Source organism: Pongo abelii, chromosome 8 (assembly GCF_028885655.2).
Source record: "Pongo abelii isolate AG06213 chromosome 8, NHGRI_mPonAbe1-v2.0_pri, whole genome shotgun sequence".
In the NCBI taxonomy this organism is placed as follows: Eukaryota; Metazoa; Chordata; class Mammalia; order Primates; family Hominidae; genus Pongo; species Pongo abelii.
In genome coordinates this window covers 96,314,033-96,338,738 of record NC_071993.2, presented here as the reverse complement: position 1 = coordinate 96,338,738, position 24,706 = coordinate 96,314,033, and the positions used below count along the sequence as shown (strand labels likewise).

The following is a 24,706-nucleotide window of genomic DNA, read 5'->3' as shown; positions in this document are numbered from 1 at the left end:
CTCGCTGTTGCTCTAAGGGCCACTCTTGGAGAAGTGAGGACGTAGGCTCCAAGATATTGGAACCAGACCTTGTCAGTTCAGAGGCCTTGCTTCTGACAAGGAGAGGACTTTACAGAAAGTTCGCGTGGAACCTGTGCTACGTGGGGTATGTCCTGGCAGCTCTCTTTTCAGGCTTTGAGTCAACGTTTGGGGAATTGTATTATGTACCGGGCGCCTACACCTCACTCATTTCATACTCGCAGCAATAACATGAAGTGGGCGCTATTATCCTTTGTTTTACAGGGAAAAGTGAGGCTCAGAGAGTTAAATTGCCCAAGGTTATGAGATTTTCAGATGTGTTGAACCCAGGTCCTTTTGACTCCAAGAGATAACGCTTTTCACTAGCATTCTGGAGCTTCAGTTTCCTGTGCTGTGAAATGGGAAGGATTGGCTAGCAGGGTCCGGATCCCTGCCAGATACACCTAAAGGAGGCCTTGTATTTTTTCTCGAGATCTTGCTCTTTGACCGTGCGGGGAAAAGTTCTTTTTGGGAACACCGAGCTCCCCTCGGCTTGCCGAGGTCAGGGGTCAGGGCTCTTCCCGGGGAGGGTCCGGCAGTCCTAGAGCGGTTTGGCTGGGGACACAGAAAGCCGGTGCATTACATAACCGCAAGACGTCCCTCCTCCGCTGCGCCCCTCGCCCCTAGCCAAGCCGCAGTACTTAAAGCGGATCCCCGCGCTAAATCCTGTTCGCCCGCCAGGCAGAGTCCCCGGCGGAGCTGGCGGGGCTGAATGAGCCAGTGCATTTCGAAGGCCGAGCACTGGGATTTTCCGCGCTACGCTTCCCTCCCCCGGCGCTGCCAGCTGGGCCCCCGGCCCCAGCCTCGCCGGCGCCTCCGCCCAGTCCGCTCCCCGCCCCACCGAAGCGCGGATCGCGCAGCCTGGGGCCCGGGAAGGGGCCACTGCGCAGGGACGCAGCTCGGCGGGTGCGCCCCGGGGGCATGTCCGCGCGCTACCGCCAGGGCTGCAGTGGTCCCGGCGAGGTGAGGAGGCGGCGGTGCCGGGCTGCGGGCGGGTGTGGCAGGAGGGCGGGCGGGGCATGGGGGTGGTCTGCGCGCTCTGGGCGGGCTGCAGAGCGCTGTGGAGCGCTGGGCTGTCCTGGGCTCATTCTCGCCGGCGGTCCCCGCTCCCGGATCCCCAGCGCCCGTGCCAAGAAGCTTCCTCGGCTACCCCTCTTCCCTCTCCCTGACTCGGTTGTGCAGAGGGAGCGGTGGCTCAGGTGACACGGGCATCCCTCAAGGAAGGGCGGCGGGACGGCGGGGCGCTGGCGCTGTCCTTGGAGCTGGAGGAGGACGGGGACCCTCCATTCTCCGCTGCCCTAGCGCCCATCCCGCGCCGGGAGCCTGGGACCCTAACTTGGGTGCGTCGGCGCGCAGCTTGGGTTGGGAGGGAGACACGTGCTCACTTGCCCTGTCTGGGTTGGGTCTGCGCTGTGGCCGAGTTTTTGGGCAGGTGGCTGGAGAACGAGCGGCTTTGATCTCCATCTCTTGTGGTTTTCAAATGCAGACTTCTCGGTGGAATAGAGACCATCTTTCTTCTGGATTTTATGTTTATAGTACATTTTTAAAATCTCTCCCCGTCCCCTACCTCGGACAATAATATTTATTTCCCGTGTGTGCTATATTAAAAACACACCGGCTTTCAGTGGATTGAACTCAATTTCTCAGTTGCTTCTTGTCCACAAATAAACCAGTGATACCTGTATTGTGGACTCGGAAAAGCGTTCGTAACAAAATTTTGAAGCACAATTTCAGTAAGTCCTGGGGCTATTTGGTTAGTCTTCCGTTTTCACACATCAGCATTCTAAACCTCTTATGCTATTTATTTATTATTTTATAAGGTCTCGCTCTGTCGCCCAGGCTGGAGTGCAGTGGCGCGATCTCAGCTCATTGCAACCTCCGCCTCCTCGGCTCCAACGATTCTCCCTCCCCAGCCTCTGGAGTAGCTGGGACTAAAGGTGCGCGCCACCACGCCCGGCTATTTTTTGTATTTTTTTTTTTGCAGATACAGGGTTTCGACATATTGCCTGGTTTGCTCTCGAGCTCCTGGGCTCAAGCGATCTGCCCGCTTTAGCCTCCCAAAGTGATGGGATTACAGGCGTGCGCCACCGTGCCTGGCCATAATTTTTAAAAATGTCTAGTCAGGTGAGTCCTGCCAGGAAACTGGTTAAACACTCTCCTTTTGAAGAGCCTCTAATTAGTTCATCCTACCTGATTCTTTGCTCAGAGCTAGGCACTCCCGCGGCGCCACCAGCTTAGCCCAGGGGGAAAATCTTCCGGCCTTTCAAATTCAGAAACACATTCGCTGCACAGGTGTAAGCTCACTAACAGTTAAAATCATCAGCTAGCTGCCCTTGCATAGTTTGTCTCTCCCCCTCCATAAATGTCGTGCCAAACTATGGCTAATGCTGTTTGACATCCCCCACCCCCTGCGCCCCCAAGGTGACCGGATGTTTGCTGAAGAAATGAAGGATGTGAAAGAGTAGTGGTAGTAATTAGGTGAACTGGATTTAGTCACTTATAATTACAGGGTTTAGAGAAACTTTGAAACTGAAAGGCTTTGGAGACCATCTACTAAATTCAAACCCTTCACCTTACAGCCCAGGAAGCTCAGATCCAGGTTGGCAAGGATTGGCTGAATTCATACTGTTAACTGGTGATGGAATCAACACTAGAATCCAGATCTTCTCATTCCCACCTAACTCAGTTTTCCAAGGCATATTGCCTCTAGGCATTTTGAGCAAAAATAATATGACTAGCATCACCTAATCATATCATTTTCCTGTTCTTATTTTTTGTGTTTTTTTTTTTTAACTGATGGGATTCTGAAACAGATGAGAGATTGATTTAATCAAATTGCTTTTGTGGCACAACTTTTAAAGATGCAAACCTTTAATTTTAAGTAATATTTTAAATTATTTTTATATTATGGATATGCAGATACTTCTCAGGTGAATGCCCAGAAGAAGAAAATTAGTCCAAATAGATGGGAGTAAGTCTACCCCCATCTTTCCTTGGAGTCTTTTCTGATTCTCAGAACCCTGTATGGTAATGATCGATCAGAAGTAAAAACAGGAATTAGAGTGTTGAAGTGGTTTATATGAGGACTGTTTGTTTATTGTGATTAATACTATGACCAAAACAAAGCTAAGAAAGGAGTTTCAAACTGACTTATTTAACATTGCATTGCACTGCATATTTTTCAATTTAGTTCAATTAGCAGATATTTATTGAGTGCCTGCTGTATGCCTAGTGCTGTTCTGGGCATTTGGGATGTGTCAATGAACAAAACAAAGAACTTTGATCCTATAGAGCTCAAGTTGCAATTTATTCACTAGAATTTTTCCAGGATTTCTTAGGCAGGTACAAGAGAATTTCAGTTTTACCTAAGCAGGAAAATAAACATAAGTGATCCAAACTATCTTCCTTCCAGTCCTACAATTCTGAGAATCTTATAATCATGGGGGGGGGGGAAGACAACAACAACAACAAAAAAACAAATTCAGGTGAAGTTACTCTTAATTTTTTGAGCTGACATTTTACTGTAAGTGAATTGCAGTTTCCACATTTGGTTATTTAATATATGTTCATTTGGAGTCAATGAAATTACATTTCCTTTATTGCAGGGAGATCACCGTGGTGACTAAACTTGAAGCACGGGATGATTTGTTTTCTTAAGAGTGTTAGTGGTACCATGTTAGTATTGGAGACTAATTAAATTAGTTTATAAGATATCGCTTTTTATTTATTTATGAAGATGGTGTTCTGTTGTGATTTTGTCTCACTTTACATTTTGTCCCCCACTTTCCTCCACATTCATAGACTATCAGACATTCCAGTTTTAAGCATTTTCTAATTCTCTCAATTGCTTTTTCTTCAAAACAGCATGGTTTGCAAGCTCAGGCATGTTTATTGTTTTTAACAAAGGCTTATCAAAATGAACTTGGCAGTTTTTCAGTCGTATACAGCCAAAGAAAAGTATTCAGTGCCGCTTTTGGGGTTGTTTATGCATTCCTCACCTAACCAGTTGCTTTGCTTTTAAAAATAGCCAATTTGGAAGCTATTTTCTTATGAGTACCTTTCCAGTGTACATAAAAAGTCACCCATTGAAATGATATAATAATTTAATTGATGAAAACTAAATACACAGTTGAAGAGGTTGGGGGATTTTGAACAGAAAGATTTTCCATCTGATAATACTTTTAATGTGCTCTACATCAAAGGACATCAGAAAGTGTCATTATCTAACAATGTCCTGTTTGAAGGTGGTGTCTGTTGAACATTTGGAGAAGAGTCACAATTTCTGATGCATGCTAGGCACCTGGAATAGCTGATTTTTTTTTCTTTATTCACCCACCACTGTGCCCCATCAGATACATATCTTTCCTTCATTTACCGCACACTGACAAGTAGGGTTAATTGCTGTAGCCAGGTAAGATGTTGCATGAAATTGCTTAATTATTTAATTCCTGTGCTCATTCATTTATTAATTTAATGAATATTTATTGAACTTCTACTCCTTATTAAATGATTTGTGTAAGGATTTGTGTGAAGATTGTGTTTTGAGCATCTCTTTTCTGGTGCTGATGACAGCAGGACGTATAAAGACACAGAATATGCCTCTGATGCAGCTTACATCCTGGTATGGAAGAGAGGACATTGTATGGCTAGCTATCATACCAATTCAAACTACCATAAGAGATGCATAAGTACTTTGGGGATTAAAAGGAAGAAGAGAGAGCAGGCAGGCACTGTGAAGATTTGAGAGTTAGGGAAGACTTTGTAGAGGAGGGCACATTGGAGTTGCTTCTTGAAAGATGGTAAAGCTTTTATAGAGGCAGAGGATATACCTGTCTTTATGGGAGCACATCCTTGCCTCTTTTTGAAGACACGTAGAAAACTTCCTCTTGGGAACCAGTTGAGGCTGTGTTGGGTCGTATAATAGACACTTATCACCTCTCTGCCCCACATGCATCTGACTCTGTTCTGCTTAATGAAATACTGCCTAACGCTGAAACAACTCATTGGATTAACCAGTGCTCTCCTTCTCCTCTGAACCACATCGTGGTGGTTGCTCAGACACAGAGACTGCTGTGGGAAATAGCTATCATCTTAATAAATTTGTAAACTTGGCTGTTACTATGTCAGGTGCATGCTTACAGTAGTGTTTGGTTACAGTCCAGTTTATGCCAGTTGTACTTTGCTATTGTATTTTTGTTTTTTCTTTGAGACAGAGCCTTGCTCTGTCACCCAGGCTGGAGTGCAGTGGTGCTATTTCGACTCACTGCAACATCCGCCTCCCTGGTTCAAGTAATTTTCCCACCCCAGCCTCCTGAGTAGCTGGGATTACAGGCATCCACCACCATGCCTGGCTAATTTTTGTACTTTTTTTTTTTTTTTTTAGTAGAGACAGGGTATCGCCATGTTGGCCAGGCTGGTCTCGAACTCCTGACCTCAGGTGATCCACCTGCCTTGGCCTCCTAAAGTGCTAGGATGCTATTGTAATTTTGTGATTTAATGAAATATTGCCTAAACTGATGTAATGTGAATGCTAAACAAAGAATGGTATTTCTGTGAAAACTAAGTTGATCGCTATATGGGCCCATAAAAGTAAGTAATGTTAAAAAAAATATATCAACACATGTTGCAACATGGATGAACCTTGAAAACATTATGCTAAGTGAAAGAAGCCAGATACAATGACCACATGTTGTATGATTTATATGAAATGTCCATAATAGGCAAATGCATATCAACAAAAAGTGGATTAGTGATTGCCAGGCAAGTGGGGTAGGGGAAATAGAGAGTGACTGATGATGGATGCAAGGTTTCTTTTTGGGGTGACGGCTATGTTCTGGAATTAGATAATGGGGTGGTGGTTGCACAACATTGTAAATATATAAAAACCACCAGCTGGGCGCCGTGGCTCACACCTGTAATCCCAGCACTTTGGGAGGCCGAGGCGGGCGAATCACGAGGTCAGGGGATGGAGACCATCCTGGCTAAAACGGTGAAACCCCGTCTCTACTAAAGTACAAAAAATTAGCCAGGCGTGGTGGTGGGCGCCTGTAGTCCCAGCTACTCGGGAGTCTGAGGCAGGAGAATGGCATGAACCCGGGAGGCGGAGCTTGCAGTGAGCCAAGATCCCGCCACTGCACTCCAGCCTGGGCAACAGAGCGAGACTCCGTCTCAGAAAAAAAAGAAAAAAAACCCACCAAATTGTACACTTTAAAAGTATTAAAATAGTGAAGTTTATGTGAATTTTATCTCAATTTATAAAAAGACTATAAAGCTTTTTAAAAAGCGACATGAACAAGCAAATTACAAAAGGAAGAGGGATGAGTACTTAGGTGTGGCATAGTGATAAGAGATTTGAAGAGTACAATAAAAATTTCTAGAATGATTTTGCATTCAGGTTTTTTCACAAGCTCCAATAAGGTCCTGATCCTCTTTAAGAAATAGAAGCAGGAAATCTGGATGTGGATTAACCAAGAAAAATAACATAGAACTCCAATCATGACCCAATATCCAAAGATTAGTGAATGAATTTTTTGTTTATGAAAGGAATTGAAACAAAATGTTCAAAATATGTTGTATCAACTTTTTGACTCTGCTTTTCCTGACTTCTGATTACTGCTGAGAGCTTCTAATGTTTCCATTTCTGAGGGTACCCTGTATATTTTGAAAATAACTCATTTCTGTATCTAGAGAGAAATTCCATGTTTACGAGCCTCTTATAGATATAGCATTAGTCACTTAAGACTGTAAAGGAGGCCGGGTGCGGTGGCTCATGCCTGTAATTCCAGCACTTTGGGAGGCCGAGGCGGGTGGATCACCTGAGGTCAGGAGTTCGAGACTATCGTGGCTAACATGGCGAAACCCCGTCTCTACTAAAAATACAAAAATTAGCTGGGCGTGGTGGCACATGCCTGTAATCCCAGCTACTAGGGAGGCTGAGGCAGGAGGATGGCTTGAACCTGGGAGGCGTAGGTTGCAGTGGGCCAAGATCGTGCCACTGCACTCCAGCCTGGGCAACAGAGCGAGACTCTGTCTCAAAAAAAGACTGTAAAGGAAATTGGGACTCAGTTTCCAAACTTCCGAATCACCATAAAAATCAGCAACTGTTTCCCCCAACACCATCTTCTGGCTCAGTGGTTCATATATGTAAACAGTAGCTACGTAAAGTGTTAACTATACCAATACTTAAAAATTATCACCCAAATCATTTGTAGACTATGTTTTTTTCAAAATATTCCTAAGCGCAATTAATCATTTTGTGGTTTATTTGACATATTATAAATTAGGGCCATAATTACTTATTTTGGGATCAACTGGTATTATTTTTGTAATTCTACTTTGCTTGATGGAATACTTTCCATGGGAGTGAGTTCATATTTATCTACTGAAACCAGATGTATTTCTTGAAACAGCAATTTCAGCTCTCTGAACCTGTAACTTCAAAGCAACCACATTCATAGCCCGTGAAGGAACCACCAAAAAAATAAAAACTCACGACAAAGTTAAATCTCGTAAGGGAGAACAGAGTGCTGCTTCTTCAGGCAGTGATAGTTCAACCAGACAACTATCAAAAACCAGCCTTAACCATCATTATTAGATAGTTATGAATAGGGGTAGCCCAAACTCACAGGCATAAATGATATAAAAAAAAAAATGGTCTGTTCAGGTTGACACCTGACAACCTAGTATCCATAAATCAGTTGATTGAAGACTCTGTATCAATGGTTCTCAACCCCACCTACACATTAGAATCACCTGAGGAAGGAAAAAAACTGGTACCAATGTCCTACTCTGAAAAACTCTGATTCCGTAGGTCTGAGATACAGGGCTAGGGTATTGATAGTTTTTAAATCTCTCTGGTGAATCTCATGTACAGCCAGGGTTGAGAAATTATGGAGATATATAATAATAATTTTATGCTTCTTTAGAAAAAAATTTTATTGAAACATAAAATTTCATGTTGTGGTATCTTTTAACATATAATGGAAATTTTTTGTGTGTGCATTTTCTCTATAGAGGGCCCGTTCATTATATGGACAGCTTTTCCCAATGGTTGAATGAATGTTCAGTAATTTTTTTTCTTCTCTGTGGAATTCACTAGGCTTATGTTTATAAGATGTCAAAACAACCAAATCAACCCAATTGGTATAATTACTGTCAACCAATGAATTAATTAACCAACTATTTTCAAGTTTTTGATGATTGTGGTACCATATGGGTATTTTTGTTTAGGACAATAATTTGGCCTTTTACTCTACAACGATAATCTGTTTCCTCTAAAATACTCACAGATGTGTCCTTTATTATGTGTTTCTTTAAGTTGATTGAGTTGTCAACCTTAATACTCAAACTTTCTCTGAAAACTTTCTCTTTTTATTCAATTGTATCAAATTAAATAAAAAGGGTTTTCTTGGGACAGGGTCTCACTTTGTCACCCAGGCTGGAGTGCAGTGGCCTTATCAGGGCCCACTGCAGCCTCGACCTCCCAGGCTCAAGCAATCCTCCCATCTCAACCTCCCAAGTTGCTAGGACTACAGGCATGAGCCACCATGCCTGGCCAGACTTTTATATAAGAAAGATATTATATAGGACTCTTATGTAAGAAAGATAGGAGTTTAAACCTTGCCCTATGTGACTTCAACAAAGTATGATTAATTTTAGAGTTTTCCTTGTCATTAGGATTTATTGTTTTTGAGAAAATGTGGTGAGGTGACTGATATAGATTCTGAAGATTTATCTAGTGGACTACTTCTACTTAGAATTCACCTTTTTTCTTTTTATCTTTTCTCTCTCTCTTTTTTTTTTTAAAGAGATGGGGTCTCACTGTCACCCAGGCTGGAGTGCAGTGGTGTGATGATGGCTCATTGCAGCCTTGAACTACTAGGCTCAGGCAGTCCTCCTGCTTCAGCCTCCAAAGTAGCTGGAACTACAGGTGGGCACCACCATGCCCAGATAATTAATTTTTTTTTTTTTTTGGTAGAAATGGAAATGGAGTCTTACTATGTTTTTCCAGGCTGGACTTAAACTCCTGAGCTCAAGCAATCCTCTCTCCTCAGCCTCCCAAAGTGCTGAGATTATAGATGTAAGCTACCATGCCAGCCCCTTATTTTTTTAGTTTTATTATTATTTTTTTGAGGTGGAGTCTCACTCTTTCACCCAGACTGCAGTCCAGTGGCACGATCTTGGCTCACTGCAACCTCTGCCTCCTGGGTTCAAGCGATTCTCCTGCCTCAGCCTCCTGAGTAGCTGGGATTACAGGCACCTGCCACCACACCCGGCTAATTTTTGTATTTTTATTTTATTTTTATTTTTATTATTTTTTTGTTCTTTTTTATTTATTTATTTATTATTATTATACTTTAGGTTTTAGGGTACATGTGTGCAATGGGCAGGTTAGTTACATATGTATACATGTGCCATGCTGGTGCACTGCACCCACTAACTCGTCATCTAGCATTAGATATATCTCCCAATGCTATCCCTCCCCCCTCCCCCCACCCCACAACAGTCCCCAGAGTGTGATGTTCCCCTTCCTGTGTCCATGTGTTCTCATTGTTCAGTTCCCACCTATGAGTGAGAATATGCGGTGTTTGGTTTTTTGTTCTTGCGATAGTTTACTGAGAATGATGATTTCCAGTTTCATCCATGTCCCTACAAAGGACATGAACTCATCATTTTTTATGGCTGCATAGTATTCCATGGTGTATATGTGCCACATTTTCTTAATCCAGTCTATCATTGTTGGACATTTGGGTTGGTTCCAAGTCTTTGCTATTGTGAATAATGCCGCAATAAACATACGTGTGCATGTGTCTTTATAGCAGCATGATTTATAGTCCTTTGGGTATATACCTAGTAATGGGATGGCTGGGTCAAATGGAATTTCTAGTTCTAGATCCCTGAGGAATCGCCACACTGACTTCCACAAGGGTTGAACTAGTTTACAGTCCCACCAACAGTGTAAAAGTGTTCCTGTTTCTCCACATCCTCTCCAGCACCTGTTGTTTCCTGACTTTTTAATGGTTGCCATTCTAACTGGTGTGAGATGGTATCTCATTGTGGTTTTGATTTGCATTTCTCTGATGGCCGGTGATGATGAGCATTTTTTCATGTGTTTTTTGGCTGCATAAATGTCTTCTTTTGAGAAGTGTCTGTTCATGTCCTTTGCCCACTTTTTGATGTGGTTGTTTGTTGTTTTCTTGTAAATTTGTTTGAGTTCTTTGTAGATTCTGGATATTAGCCCTTTGTCAGATGAGTAGGTTGCAAAAATTTTCTCCCATTTTGTAGGTTGCCTGTTCACTCTGATGGTAGTTTCTTTTGCTGTGCAGAAGCTCTTTAGTTTAATTAGATCCCATTTGTCAATTTTGGCTTTTGTTGCCATTGCTTTTGGTGTTTTAGACATGAAGTCCTTGCCCATGCCTATGTCCTGAATGGTAATGCCTAGGTTTTCTTCTAGGGTTTTTATGGTTTTAGGTCTAACGTTTAAGTCTTTAATCCATCTTGAATTGATTTTTGTATAAGGTATAAGGACGGGATCCAGTTTCAGCTTTCTACATATGGCTAGCCAGTTTTCCCAGCACCGTTTATTAAATAGGGAATCCTTTCCCCATTTCTTGTTTTTCTCAGGTTTGTCAAAGATCAGATAGTTGTAGATATGCGGCGTTATTTCTGAGGGCTCTGTTCTGTTCCATTGATCTATATCTCTGTTTTGGTACCAGTACCTTGCTGTTTTGGTTACTGTAGCCTTGTAGTATAGTTTGAAGTCAGGTAGTGTGATGCCTCCAGCTTTGTTCTTTTGGCTTAGGATTGACTTGGCGATGCGGGCTCTTTTTTGGTTCCATATGAACTTTGAAGTAGTTTTTTCCAATTCTGTGAAGAAAGTCATTGGTAGCTTGATGGGGATGGCATTGAATCTGTAAATTACCTTGGGCAGTATGGCCATTTTCACGATATTGATTCTTCCTACCCATGAGCATGGAATGTTCTTCCATTTCTTTGTATCCTCTTTTATTTCCTTGAGCAGTGGTTCGTAGTTCTCCTTGAAGAGGTCCTTCACATCCCTTGTAAGTTGGATTCCTAGGTATTTTATTCTCTTTGAAGCAATTGTGAATGGGAGTTCACTCATGATTTGGCTCTCTGTTTGTCTATTGTTGGTGTATAAGAATGCTTGTGATTTTTGTACATTGATTTTGTATCCTGAGACTTTGCTGAAGTTGCTTATCAGCTTAAGGAGATTTTGGGCTGAGACAATGGGGTTTTCTAGATATACAATCATGTCATCTGCAAATAGGGACAATCTGACTTCCTCTTTTCCTAATTAAATACCCTTGATTTCCTTCTCTTGCCTAATTGCCCTGGCCAGAACTTCCAACACTGTGTTGAACAGGAGTGGTGAGAGAGGGCATCCCTGTCTCGTGCCAGTTTTCAGAGGGAATGCTTCCAGTTTTTGCCCATTCAGTATGATATTGGCTGTGGGTTTGTCATAGATAGCTCTTATTATTTTGAGATACGTCCCATCAATACCTAATTTATTGAGAGTTTTTAGCATGAAGGGCTGTTGAATTTTGTCAAAGGCCTTTTCTGCATCTATTGAGATAATCATGTGGTTTTTGTCTTTGGTTCTGTTTATATGCTGGATTACATTTATTGATTTGCGTATATTGAACCAGCCTTGCATCCCAGGGATGAAGCCCACTTGATCATGGTGGATAAGCTTTTTGATGTGCTGCTGGATTCTGTTTGCCAGTATTTTATTGAGGATTTTTGCATCAATGTTCATCAAGGATATTGGTCTAAAATTCTCTTTTTTGGTTGTGTCTCTGCCCGGCTTTGGTATCAGGATGATGCTGGCCTCATAAAATGAGTTAGGGAGGATTCCCTCTTTTTCTATTGATTGGAATAGTTTCAGAAGGAATGGTACCAGTTCCTCCTTGTACCTCTGATAGAATTCGGCTGTGAATCCATCTGGTCCTGGACTTTTTTTGGTTGGTAAGCTATTGATTATTGCCACAATTTCAGATCCTGTTATTGGTCTATTCAGAGATTCAACTTCTTCCTGGTTTAGTCTTGGGAGGGTGTATGTGTTCAGGAATTTATCCATTTCTTCTTGATTTTCTAGTTTATTTGCGTAGAGGTGTTTGTAGTATTCTCAGATGGTAGTTTGTATTTCTGTGGGATCGGTGGTGATATCCCCTTTATCATTTTTTATTGCCTCTATTTGATTCTTCTCTCTTTTTTTCTTTATTAGTCTTGCTAGTGGTCTATCAATTTTGTTGATCCTTTCAAAAAACCAGCTCTTGGATTCATTCATTTTTTGAAGGGTTTTTTTGTGTCTCTATTTCCTTCAGTTCTGCTCTGATTGTAGTTATTTCTTACCTTCTGCTAGCTTTTGAATGTGTTTGCTCTTGCTTTTCTAGCTCTTTTAATTGTGATGTTAGGGTGTCAGTTTTGGATCTTTCCTGCTTTCTCTTGTGGGCATTTAGTGCTATAAATTTCCCTCTACACACTGCTTTGAATGCGTCCCAGAGATTCTGGTATGTTGTGTCTTGGTTCTCGTTGGTTTCAAAGAACATCTTTATTTCTGCCTGCATTTCGTTATGTACCCAGTAGTCATTCAGGAGCAGGTTATTCAGTTTCCATGTAGTTGAGCGGTTTTGAGTGAGATTCTTAATCCTGAGTTCTAGCTTGATTGCACTGTGATCTGAGAGATAGTTTGTTATAATTTCTTTTCTTTTACATTTACTGAGGAGAGCTTTACTTCCAAGTATGTGGTCAATTTTGGAATAGGTGTGGTGTGGTGCTGAAAAAAATGTATATTCTGTTGATTTGGGGTGGAGAGTTCTGTAGATGTCTATTAGGTCCGCTTGGTGCAGAGCTGAGTTCAATTCCTGGGTATCCTTGTTGACTTTCTGTCTCGTTGATCTGTCTAATGTTGACAGTGGGGTGTTAAAGTCTCCCATTATTAATGTGTGGGAGTCTAAGTCTCTTTGTAGGTCACTCAGGACTTGCTTTATGAATCTGGGTGCTCCTGTATTGGGTTCATATATATTTAGGATAGTTAGCTCTTCTTGTTGAATTAATCCCTTTACCATTATGTAATGGCCTTCTTTGTCTCTTTTGATCTTTGTTGGTTTAAAGTCTGTTTTATCAGAGACTAGGATTGCAACCCCTGCCTTTTTTTGTTTTCCATTTGCTTGGTAGATCTTCCTCCATCCTTTTATTTTGAGCCTATGTGTGTCTCTGCACATGAGATGGGTTTCCTGAATACAGCACACTGATGGGTCTTGACTCCTTATCCAATTTGCCAGTCTGTGTCTTTTAATTGGAGCATTTAGTCCATTTACATTTAAAGGTAATATTGTTATGTATGAATTTGATCCTGTCATTATGATGTTAGCTGGTTATTTTGCTCGTTAGTTGATGCAGTCTCTTCCTAGTCTTGATGGTCTTTACATTTTGGCATGATTTTGCAGCGGCTGGCACCGGTTGTGCCTTTCCATGTTTAGTGCTTCCTTCAGGAGCTCTTTTAGGGCAGCCCTGGTGGTGACAAAATCTCTCAGCATTTGCTTGTCTGTAAAGTATTTTATTTCTCCTTCACTTATGAAGCTTAGTTTGGCTGGATATGAAATTCTGGCTTGAAAATTCTTTCCTTTAAGAATGTTGAATATTGGCCCCCACTCTCTTCTGGCTTGTAGAGTTTCTGCTGAGAGATCTGCTGTTAGTCTGATGGGCTTCCCTTTGAGGGTAACCTGACCTTTCTGTCTGGCTGCCCTTGACATTTTTTCCTTCATTTCAACTTTGGTGAATCTGACAATTATGTGTCTTGGAGTTGCTCTTCTTGAGGAGTATCTTTGTGGCGTTGTCTGTATTTCCTGAATCTGAATGTTGGCCTGCCTTGCTAGATTGGGGAAGTTCTCCTGGATAATATCCTGCAGAGTGTTTTCCAACTTGGTTCCATTCTTCCCGTCACTTTCAGGTACACCAATCAGACGTAGATTTGGTCTTTTCACATAGTCCCATATTTCTTGGAGGCTTTGCTTGTTTCTTTTTATTCTTTTTTCTCTAAACTTCCCTTTTCGCTTCATTTCATTCATTTCATCTTCCATCGCTGATACCCTTTCTTCCAGTTGATCGCATCGGCTCCTGAGGCTTCTGCATTCTTCACGTAGTTCTTGAGCCTTGGTTTTCAGCTCCATCAGCTCCTTTAAGCACTTCTCTGTATTGGTTATTCTAGTTATACATTCTTCTAAATTTTTTTTCAAAGTTTTCAACTTCTTTGCCTTTGGTTTGAATATCCTCCCGTAGCTCAGAGTAATTTGATCGTCTGAAGCCTTCTTCTCTCAGCTCGTCAAAGTCATTCTCCATCCAGCTTTGATCCATTGCTGGTGAGGAACTGCGTTCCTTTGGAGGAGGAGAGGTACTCTGCTTTTTAGAGTTTCCAGTTTTTCTGCTCTGTTTTTTCCCCATCTTTGTGGTTTTATCTACTTTTGGTCTTTGATGATAGTGATGTACAGATGGGTTTTTGGTGTGGATGTCCTTTCTGTTTGTTAGTTTTCCTTCTAACAGACAGGACCCTCAGCTGCAGGTCTGTTCGAGTACCTGGCCGGCCGTGTGAGGTGTCAGTCTGCCCCTGCTGGCGGGTGCCTCCCAGTTAGGCTGCTCGGGGGTCAGGGGTCAGGGACCCACTTGAGGAGGCAGTCAGCCCGTTCTCAGATCTCCAGCTGCGTGCTGGGAGAACCACTGCTCTCTTCAAAGCTGTCAGACAGGGACATTTAAGTCTGCAGAGGTTACTGCTGTCTTTTTGTTTGTCTGTGCCCTGCTCCCAGAGGTGGAGCCTACAGAGGCAGGCAGGTCTTCTTGAGCTGTGGTGGGCTCCACCCAGTTCGAGCTTCCCAGCTGCTTTGTTTACCTAAGCAAGCCTGGGCAATGGCGGGCGCTCCTCCCGCAGCCTCGCTGCCTCCTTGCGGTTTGATCTCAGACTGCTGTGCTAGCAATCAGCGAGACTCCGTGGGCGTAGGACCCTCTGAGCCAGGTGCGGGATACAATCTCCTGGTGCACCGTTTTTTAAGCCCATCGGAAAAGCGCAGTTTTCAGGCTGGAGTGACCCGATTTTCCAGGTGCCGTCTGTCACCCCTTTCTTTGACTAGGAAAGGGAACTCCCTGACCGCTTGCGCTTCCCGAGTGAGGCAATGCCTCGCCCTTCTTCGGCTCGCACACGGTGCATGCACCCACTGACCTGCGCCCACTGTCTGGCACTCCCTAGTGAGATGAACCCGGTACCTCAGATGGAAATGCAGAAATCACCCGTCTTCTGCGTCGCTCACGCTGGGAGCTGTAGACCGGAGCTGTTCCTATTCGGCCATCTTGGCTCCTCCCAATTTTTGTATTTTTAGTAGAGATGGAGTTTCACCATGTTGGTCAGGCTGGTCTCAAACTTCTGACCTCAAGTGATCTGCCCACCTCGGCCTCCCAAAGTGCTGGGATTACAGGCATGAGCCACCACGCCCTACTCAGCGCCTTATTTTTTAAATTTGTTCTTATTTGGTTTTAATGTTCATGGAGATTCTCACCCACTGTTACCAGTTGGCTTCCCCAAATTACGCTTTAACTGTTGATTTTGTAATAAAAATAAATAAATTTTTATCCACGAATAAAAATCTTAATGGATTTTGGCCAGTAGCTTTTAAACTGTATTTTGCAGATTCCTGGGAGTATCAGGGAGCATCTCTGGAGCTGTGTTACAGGGCATGAGGGCAATGGGTGGCAGACCGATGTCCAGCTTCCAGCTTTGGGCTCCTTTCTGGTGGCCCCTTGTGCTATCTGAGCAGGTGTCCTGTTCTTGATTTCACATATTTGGTTTCCAAGTAAGATTTTATTTGAACAAAGGATTTCTTGGCCAAAACAAGTCTGTAAGTGATTGGGCCACATGTTTCTAAGTTTCTGCTTCCTGTTTCTTGCCAAATTTGTTTTATATTCTGGCAGCTCCTAATTGTTTCACGCTACTACTGTGGATCTGTGTTGAAAAGCCTGGGAAATCTTTGGTCTTATTAACTTTATAACTTTGATGCCTGTGGGGGGAGATAACCAAGTAAGCAGTTAGATATTTAGGGCAAGAACTATAGCTTGGGAGTTATCAGTATAGGGACTCAGTTCAAGTTATATGTCTCCCCGGGAGAGTGTTTCTAGAGAGGGGTGAGATGGGTCAAAGATCAAATTCTGGGGAATAGCTATGCTGGGCTAAGTGCCTTTCTCTGTATTCACGTTAACCAAATGCACATTTTGGTTAATGAAGTTTGCATTTCATATTTTAATTTTATAACTCCCCCATGTACAGTTGTACATAACTGCCAAAAGAGTTGATGCATGGGTATATACGTGTAGGGGTGGGGGGTAGCATGATGGGGTCAGAGGACAGGGCTTGGAAGCCAGCCAAGGATGCTTATCCTTTCTTTGAAAACCCTGCATCATGCACAAATCACTGGGGCCCCTTCTACATGCTGGTTGAAGTGCACAATGAGAGGACAAACTTGGGTGGTTACCTTGTGGATTTGGCAATTCAGACAGCCGTTGTGGCATTTTTTGACATAAAATTATTTGTTAAGAAATATCATGGTTTCTTACCTTAAAAAAATCCAGACATTTCCCCATATCTTAGTTCTCCCTTGTGGAACTTGAATAGTGACTGTTAGGTTTTCGGTGTGATCCCATGGAGGTTTAGGTCAAATCCCCATTCCACATGGGTGTGTAGCTAATTGTGTTTTATTGACACAGACTCCACCCTCAATGCCAGCCGGCTCTTTGGTAAATTTAGTCACGAGGAACACCTGGCAACAGCTATTAACTTAATTAAAAAATTCAAAAACACTCTTAGAAAAAGGCAGAGTACCTAGATAAAGAACAAATAAACACTCATAAATAAGATACTTGTTAAAATTATTTTACTGGGTAATTGAAGTGTTCCAGTGATTAAGGGACTCGTCATTTTATCAAAATTAAGCCCCACACATTTTTCCCTTCCTTTCTTACTTGCTGAGATTGACTTCTTTCATTATCTTCCATATTCAAAAAAAGATAAAATTTAGACAACCATATATTCTGATTTTATTACAGATGAAGGTCTAACTAAAATTTCAAGTATTGCTCAGTAACTGATGGACCCAAATTGGTATCTCAGCATGTTCCTGGCATATTCTGCTTTCTTTGTCAATTCTTGCATGATAGTATACCTAATTGACTGCTAATGCAGGCTCTGTTAAGGTGAAATTTCAGTTTAGCTTTTTTTTTTTTTTTTTTTTTTTTTGATATGGTGTCTTGTTCTGTCATCCAGGCTGGAGTGCAGTGGCACGATCTCGGCCCACGGCAACCTCCGCCTCCCAGGTTCAAACAATTCTCCTGCCTCAGCCTCCTGAGTAGCTGGGACTACAGGCGCACGGCGCCACGCCCGGGGATTTTTTTTTTTTTGTATTTTAATGGAGACAGGGTTTCACCATGTTGCCCAGGCTGGTTGCAAACTCCTGAGTTCAGGCAATCCACCTGCCTCAGCCTCCCAAACTGCTGGGATTACAGGTATGAGCCACTGCGCCCGGCCTCAGTTTAGTTTTTAACAGCTTTAAGCAGAATCTGTAGAAGAGACATTTGATTTAGATGAAATAGAATTAATTACCTTTAAAGTCTCTAACAAAAAATATTGTGATTAAACAATGCTAAAAATAACTTCATGAGTTTACCTCTTCCCAGGCAAACATGCACTGAGGCCCTGCCATGTGTTAGACAGGGTTCTTCCTCAAAGGCTTGTCTTTTTCTGGGGAAGATACTTCCCAGGAGATGGAAAGCCTTTGAGGAAGGGCCTCTGTACACACAAGTGTGTGTACAAAGTATCACAGCATTGGAATGAGTCCCATAAGTGATCATCTGCTATGAGCATGCAGAGCCAAAGGCACTTAACGTTGCCGAGGTTGGTCAAACCATTAAATAATTGTAGAAATTTGCAGGTTGAACCTTCTAGGCAGTAGGAGCAACAGGTGCAAAAGCACTGAGGTGGGAATTGCCTTGGAATTGAAAGCACTGCTCATCTTCGGATGGTGTGGCATGGCTGACAGGTAGGGAATATGTGTGGCCAGGGGGCTGGAGAAGGCTAGAGGAGCAGGCAGGAGCGAGAGCATCAGGGTCTGGTACATCGCACCACCAAAGGGGTTTTGATTTTTCTTTGGCAGTTTTTGAACAAGGGAGTGGGTGGGAGTGGGGATTTGGTGATAAAATTAGCTTGTGTTTCAAACAGATAACTCCGAATGGGGTTTGAAGAAAGGCCCCAGAGGGTCTGTTAAAATGGTGCAGATGGGAAATAAGATTAATGCCTTATGGTAAGACTTTTATTTATTATTTTTATATTCCTGGTGCTTGGTGCCCTATAAGGCATGTGGTAGAAATGTGTGGTAGAAAGTTTGATATTCTGGGCAAGAAATTCAAAATTGTATCATCGGCTAAGAAGCTCAGTTGAAATCACTTGTCTGCATGTCTTTTCCTGAGGAGAAGGGAAAGAGTGAGGTATGAAACAGGTTGAAGAACTTGGGGGAAGAACTAGGCTGTGCTCACGCGATACCCAGGGCATCTCTCAGTCACTGCACCTTTTGTTTTATTCTCTAATTATCTAGCTGTGTTTTGGTCTTTTTCACTGGTCCAACAAGAAGGCAAGGACTATGTATTCTTTACAGCATCACTGCCATTGCACAACTTTGGATGGGGTCATTTATATGCCTGTGTAGTGTGTCTGCACTGTGAATAGTGCCTGGAGTAGTGCTTCAGCTTAACTGGTCCCAGCAGCTGTCATGGTACCTGACATATGGTAAGAGTTTAATATGCTTGTTGAATGAATGAATGAATGAATGATGACACAACATATAATGAGTGGTCAGAGGAAGAGAATCTAGCAAAAGAAACTAAGAAGCAGGGGGTCGGTAGGGAAGAAAGATAAATAGTAGAGACTCCTATCATGGAAACTCAGGGAAAAACAAGTTTTAGTCATGATAGAGAGGTCAACAGTGCCACATTCTACAGAGATTGGCCAATTAAGAATGCCAGAGTAAACACTGGCAATTAGGAGTCATTGGTGATAATGTCAAAAACAGCCTGAGTGGTGTGTGGAGGACACAGGAGGCAAATTCCCTTCCATTGAGGTGGGAATGGGAAGAGAAGCGAGGTGATTGTCAGTATAGACAGGACCTTAGAGGGTTGGTTTGTGAAGGGAGGATTCTAATCGGTGAGAGCCAGAAAGGGTGGTAAGGCTGAAGGGGAGTTTTCTTCCCTGCTTTTTCCTTCTCTTCCCTTCCTTTCTCCCTCACATTCTCCCTTCCTGCTTTCAAGAAAAGAGACACATGAGTAAATTTATAGGCTAAGGAGAACCCAGTGAAAAGGTCTAGGTTCAAAATACAGAAAAAGTAATAAGGGATACTAGCTGGCAAGACTAAACATAGAGTGACAAGTCTTTCTTTGAAACAGGAAGAAAAAAGATAAGGATGCATGTGGATATGAATAAATTGGAGAAATAGGAAATGGAGGAAAATAATAAACTGAAAGAAAGGAAAGGAAATGGAGGAAAATCCCATCTAAGGTCTCAATTCTGTCTACAAAATAATAACTAACGTGTTTTGGGCACTTTCTGTATCGCTAGCATTGTTAAAATACCTTACATAGATAACTCACTAAATTCTTTCCACAACCTTGTGAAGATGGAATTGTCTTAATTTATAATTAAGGTAACTAAAGTACAGAGAGGTTAAGTCACTTGTCTGAGGTTATACAGTGACTAAGATGCAGAACCAGGATGCAAAGCTGTGTACCATCATGCTGTACTGCTGAAAATGAGGGGCACATGGAGTACTTAAGACTTCAAATAACCAGTGTGTGTAAGGAACAAGTGCAATATATTTTTGCTGAGTCACACCAAGCACTTAGTTTCTGTTGGAATTCATAATTATGTTTTGCCATTAATCTCCAGGATTGAGAGATTTCCTCTAGTAAAACTTGATTTACCAGTTATAGGAGTGGAAATGTTTGGGTGTTCAGATTGATGCAGAATTGGGGGTTAGTAGTTTGAAACAGAGGTGCTTCTAGCAAGAGAGCAATTGAAGTGATGGATCATGAGGTCTAGAAGCCAAGAAGAGGGAAAAGAGAGCAGGACCAGCTAATGGAATGGGGAAAAGCGGAGCAGCAAGGGACCCAAGGGCTCAAGGGGGTTGAAAACCAGGTGCAATAATAGTTAGGGTGTTGGAGATGTTTGGAGGATAGAAAGTTGGGATTCAAGAAGGATACTTAATTCTCAATACAACTCTAGATTTCAGAAGTGAGGGCTGGCTTCACCTTGTGATGATAGGTAGATAGTGTGGCTTTGGGAGTACATGGCTGAAATGGATTGGAGGTGAATGCTATGGGACATGAGGTGGTCAAACTTGAGGCTGAGAATGGCAAAGCTGCTGGATAGTTGTTAACTGGGCCCTGTCTCTCACTGGAAGATGGTTCCTGGTAGTCCTAAGGACGGTCTGGACTTCAGGAGGACACAACCCAAGTATGGGCAGTAATATGGAAAGATACCAAAGGATAGCTGGTTTCCGGCATACAATAAAGACCACTTGATGATCTCAGTAGAACATTGTCAAAGGACAGTTGCATAGCTTACATTTTGCATGGCAGTTTTTGAAAAATAACTTGAAGTATGAATTGGCAAAACAACACACATCACAGGTAACTTTGGATGCTTCAGCCAAATTACAATTGGAAGAAAAGACTACATGCCCTGATGAAACCTCCTCCTCTTCTTCCTCCTCCTCCCTCTTTCCTTTTTCCTGGTAATGTGCAGTGTGACACTCTCTGGACAGAGAGAGGCAGCTGAAGATCATCAGGCTTCCAGATGTGGAGCTTTGTTATGACATGTGGGGGTGAGGGTCATGGGAGAGGGGCCGGAAGCTTCAGTGGGACTCAGTGTGGTGTCCTCTGCTTCTGTAGTTAGCCATGTGATGGGAAACCAGCAATATGTGTTTCCTTTGTACAGCTGTACATATCATTGTTTCTTTTTCTCCTCTGCCCATGTAGGATTCTAGGAAATCAAAGTTAGATCTGATGTAAACTTAGAAAGCCCCACATATGAAGATATGGAGCTATTGCTCCATGATAGAATATGTGTACTAGGTCTGATCCATAAGTGCCATGAGTAGAAAATGTAGTTGGTAGGATGTTTTGGGGTGTAAGGAACAGAAACTTCGACTTGGACTGGCTTTGTTGGGACTGGGATCAGTTACAATGGGATCAGCTACAATGTCCATGACAGAGACAAGGCATTATTGTCAGATTCAGACAGCCTTACTAAGGGGAAGGAGCCTTGGCTGGCAATCAAGTCCCCAACTTCAGCATTTGATAGCAGCATGAACTTGGGCAGATTATCACCTTCCATGAGCCTCAGTTTTCTCTTACAAGACCATTGCAGGGATTGAAAGCACTTTACATAAACTCTAAGTAGCTATACAAATGTGACTTACTCATTTAACAGTAAAAATAATGACAACAACAAGAATACTTCCATTTACTGAGCATGTACATGTTCCAGGCACTGGCTGGAGGCTTATCTGCATTCTCTTTATTACCCACTAAATACATAACAAGCAATGATCATATCCAGGCACTCTAGTAAGTACTTTATTTCCAATCTCAGTTAAGCTGAGATCTGAAACATTAAGGCTCAAGGGCAGGGGCAGAGAATAGGTATGGGTTCAGTTTCACCCAGGGGTTCCATTTTTTTTTTTTTTTGGCCTATGTGACCCAGTAATGGCAGCTGACATGGGGTCTTGGACGGTTCTTCTTCTATCTGCCAGGGATTGTCATTTGCTAACTAGTTCAGGGCTCACTGCACGGGTGATTTCCAAAACACAAGTGTACGTGTGCTTTTAAAACACTTGATGCTTTTGTTTCTACTCTTCTTTTATTTTCTGAAATATAAGCTTTTTGCATGTTTAAGCTTTTGAAATAGTTGAGGGATTTACAAATGCTTATTGAGTTCTAGTATATGTATTGGCTAATTTGAACCTCACGAAGAAGTCAAGCTTGAATTTGTATTGTATTGAGGCTTAGTGACCATGGGACCTGTCAGTAAGGTTTGAAGTTAGAAGGTAGGGGACATAATTTTTTGATATTGCAAATTGCCTTGCTTTGAGCATTGTGTGAGATGAACTTTTTCCATATTTTTGGTTTATATTGTTATGATAGTTTTCCTGAAGCAGCCTTGGTAGGTGTGTCAAAGGGTTTGAACTTCTTTTTATATAGATTGCCCAGTTGTTTTGTGGAAGCTTTTTGGATGGTGACAATGATATACTTGTCGTGCTATTTGAGAAATATGCGTTTTTCTTTTTGTATGATTTTTTTTTTTTTCAGATGGAGTCTTGCTCTTGTCACCGAGACTGGAGTGTAGTGGCATGATCTCGGCTCACTGCAACCTCCACCTCCCAGGTTCAAGCAATTCTCTTGCCTCAGCCTCTCGAGTAGCTGGGATTACAGGCGCCTGCCACCACATCCAACTAATTTTTGTATTTTTAGTAGAGACAGGGTTTCACCATGTTGGCCAGGCTGGTCTCGAACTCCTGACCTTGTGATCCGCCCGCCTCAGCCTCCCAAAGTGCTGGGATTACAGGCATGAGCCACCACGCCCAGCCATTGTATGATGTTTTATATGTCTGGGATTATAAAACATTTCCAGAAAATCTGAGTCATTCTGTTGACATGTAACATTCTTTTCCTTGGACCCCCCACCCCCTGCAATGACAATTAAAATGATGTTTCCATGGTTCAGCCTGTACTAGATCTTGAGGAAATCCAGCCTACATCAATTCCTGCCTATTAGTTCAAGTCTCGGGGGGAAACTAAACTTGTGCATCTGAACTCATCCTCGCCCTGGTGTGAGTTCCCTCTCAAGAGGCTTCCTGATCCTGTGTGCACATACACTCCCTGAGGGCCTATATTACAGACACATCTGTTTTTTATTCATAGTTCCGGTTCTCACGCTGGGATCCCTGCTATACTCTCAAACAATTTATGAGTAAATTGATGGGGAAAAAGAAGTGGAAGATACCAGTTTTTGCTGATATGGTATTTTCTTTTCTTCTCTCAACTTTTGTTTTAGGTTTAGGGGATACATGTGCAGGTTTGTTCCATGAGTAAATTGTGTGTTGGTGGGGTTTGGTGTACAAATGATTTCTTCACCCAGCAGTGAGGATAGTACCCGATGCGTAGTTTTTTGACTCTCACCTTTCTCCCACCACGCCCCTTCAAGTAGGCCCCAGTGTCTTTTGTTCCCATTTTTGTGGCACAGTATCAATATGGGATATGTGTTTTGGAGTTGTAGTGAAAGTGACAAGACATTCATTCATATAACTGAATGTCCCATATAATTATTTCAACAATTCCTAAAATACTTCTCCCCAACTGTTCCTGCCTGCCCTAAGATATACTAATGCTGAAGCTATGTAGCAACCACCACTATTCTTAAATAGATTTTTAAAATATCATAGTTGTGATCATAGTGTATATTTAGTATATAATACATATTGAGTGTTTATATTTTGTTTTCTGCCTGTACATTTCCCCAGGTAATTTTAAACACCTAATGGGTTAGATATGATAATAGGAAAAAGCAAAAAGTGGGACCACCCCTGCCACATAAGGGTCCACCGGCAGTGACCAAAACTGTGGCCAGGATTGTCGGGTAGGTGGAAAGAGAGTGCTCTTTGGGGGCTGGGCCTCAGAGTAACCCTATGAGTAGGTAGAAGATGGAGGCCCAGGAGGTCACTTGTTCCAGGTCACACAGCAAGTCAATGGAAAGCCTAGATTTCAATCCTAATCTTCCTAAATCCAACTTGCATGCTCTTTGCTTTTCTTTGTTTCGTTTTCCAGATTTGAATTTTTTAAATCACCTCAAAAATAATCCAGGCTCTAGAGAAGGGAATAAAGGAGATACTGCTCCCTCCACTGCCTCTCATATCTTAGGCTTGCACTGTGAACAGTTTGGTGTGCTCCCAGGCCACCTTCCTTGCATGTACAAATTGCCTAAGGAAACCAGCTATGCCTGTCACCAGCCAGACAGAACAGCTGCTGGGGGCAGGGCATGACTTGTCTTCTCCAGGACCTACCTCGGTGAGGCTTGTGGCATGCTGGGTTCTGGGGACCAGGACACACTGAAGTTTAACAGCAACAGAGAGAAGCCAGAGTGCCCCTGGCAGCCAACCTTTTGGGAAAGGAGAGCTATTTGTGCTCCCTGGCTTTCTGCCTGCACTATTCTGACTTCCCAAGCAGAGAACAGAGCTCCTTACCAGTGGAGGGCTTCATGGAGGCCCAGGGACTGCCTCTTGTTTATCTCTGTTTTTCCTGTGCCTGCATTTATTGGTGCCCAGCTACTGTTGCATGAAAGGAATGAAGATGCCCTAACCCTAGTTCTGCTGATAAATCATTTGAGTGACTTTGAGCGAGTCACTTCAAGATTAGAAGCCTAGTCTGTTTTCCCCAAGTCTAAGGTGCCCTTTTTTGCCTCCTTATTTTAATGTTTCTGAACTAAGATGTGATTGGCATCTTAGGTGTATATATTTAATATAGTAGTGTTTCTTATTTTTCCTTTTTC

The 24,706-nt window shown here is 42.5% G+C and overlaps 1 protein-coding gene across 1 annotated transcript in view; it reads left to right on the top strand.

Annotated features, from left to right (window-relative positions):
* The first annotated feature begins 929 nt into the window (after nt 1-929).
* The window catches only part of SLC16A12 (solute carrier family 16 member 12), a 122,474-nt gene continuing 98,697 nt past the window's right edge, over nt 930-24,706 (top strand). Inside the window, exon 1 of the mRNA XM_054522616.2 lies at nt 930-1,020. The gene's annotated coding sequence lies outside the window, so the exon portion shown is untranslated. The remainder of the gene's footprint in view (nt 1,021-24,706) is intronic.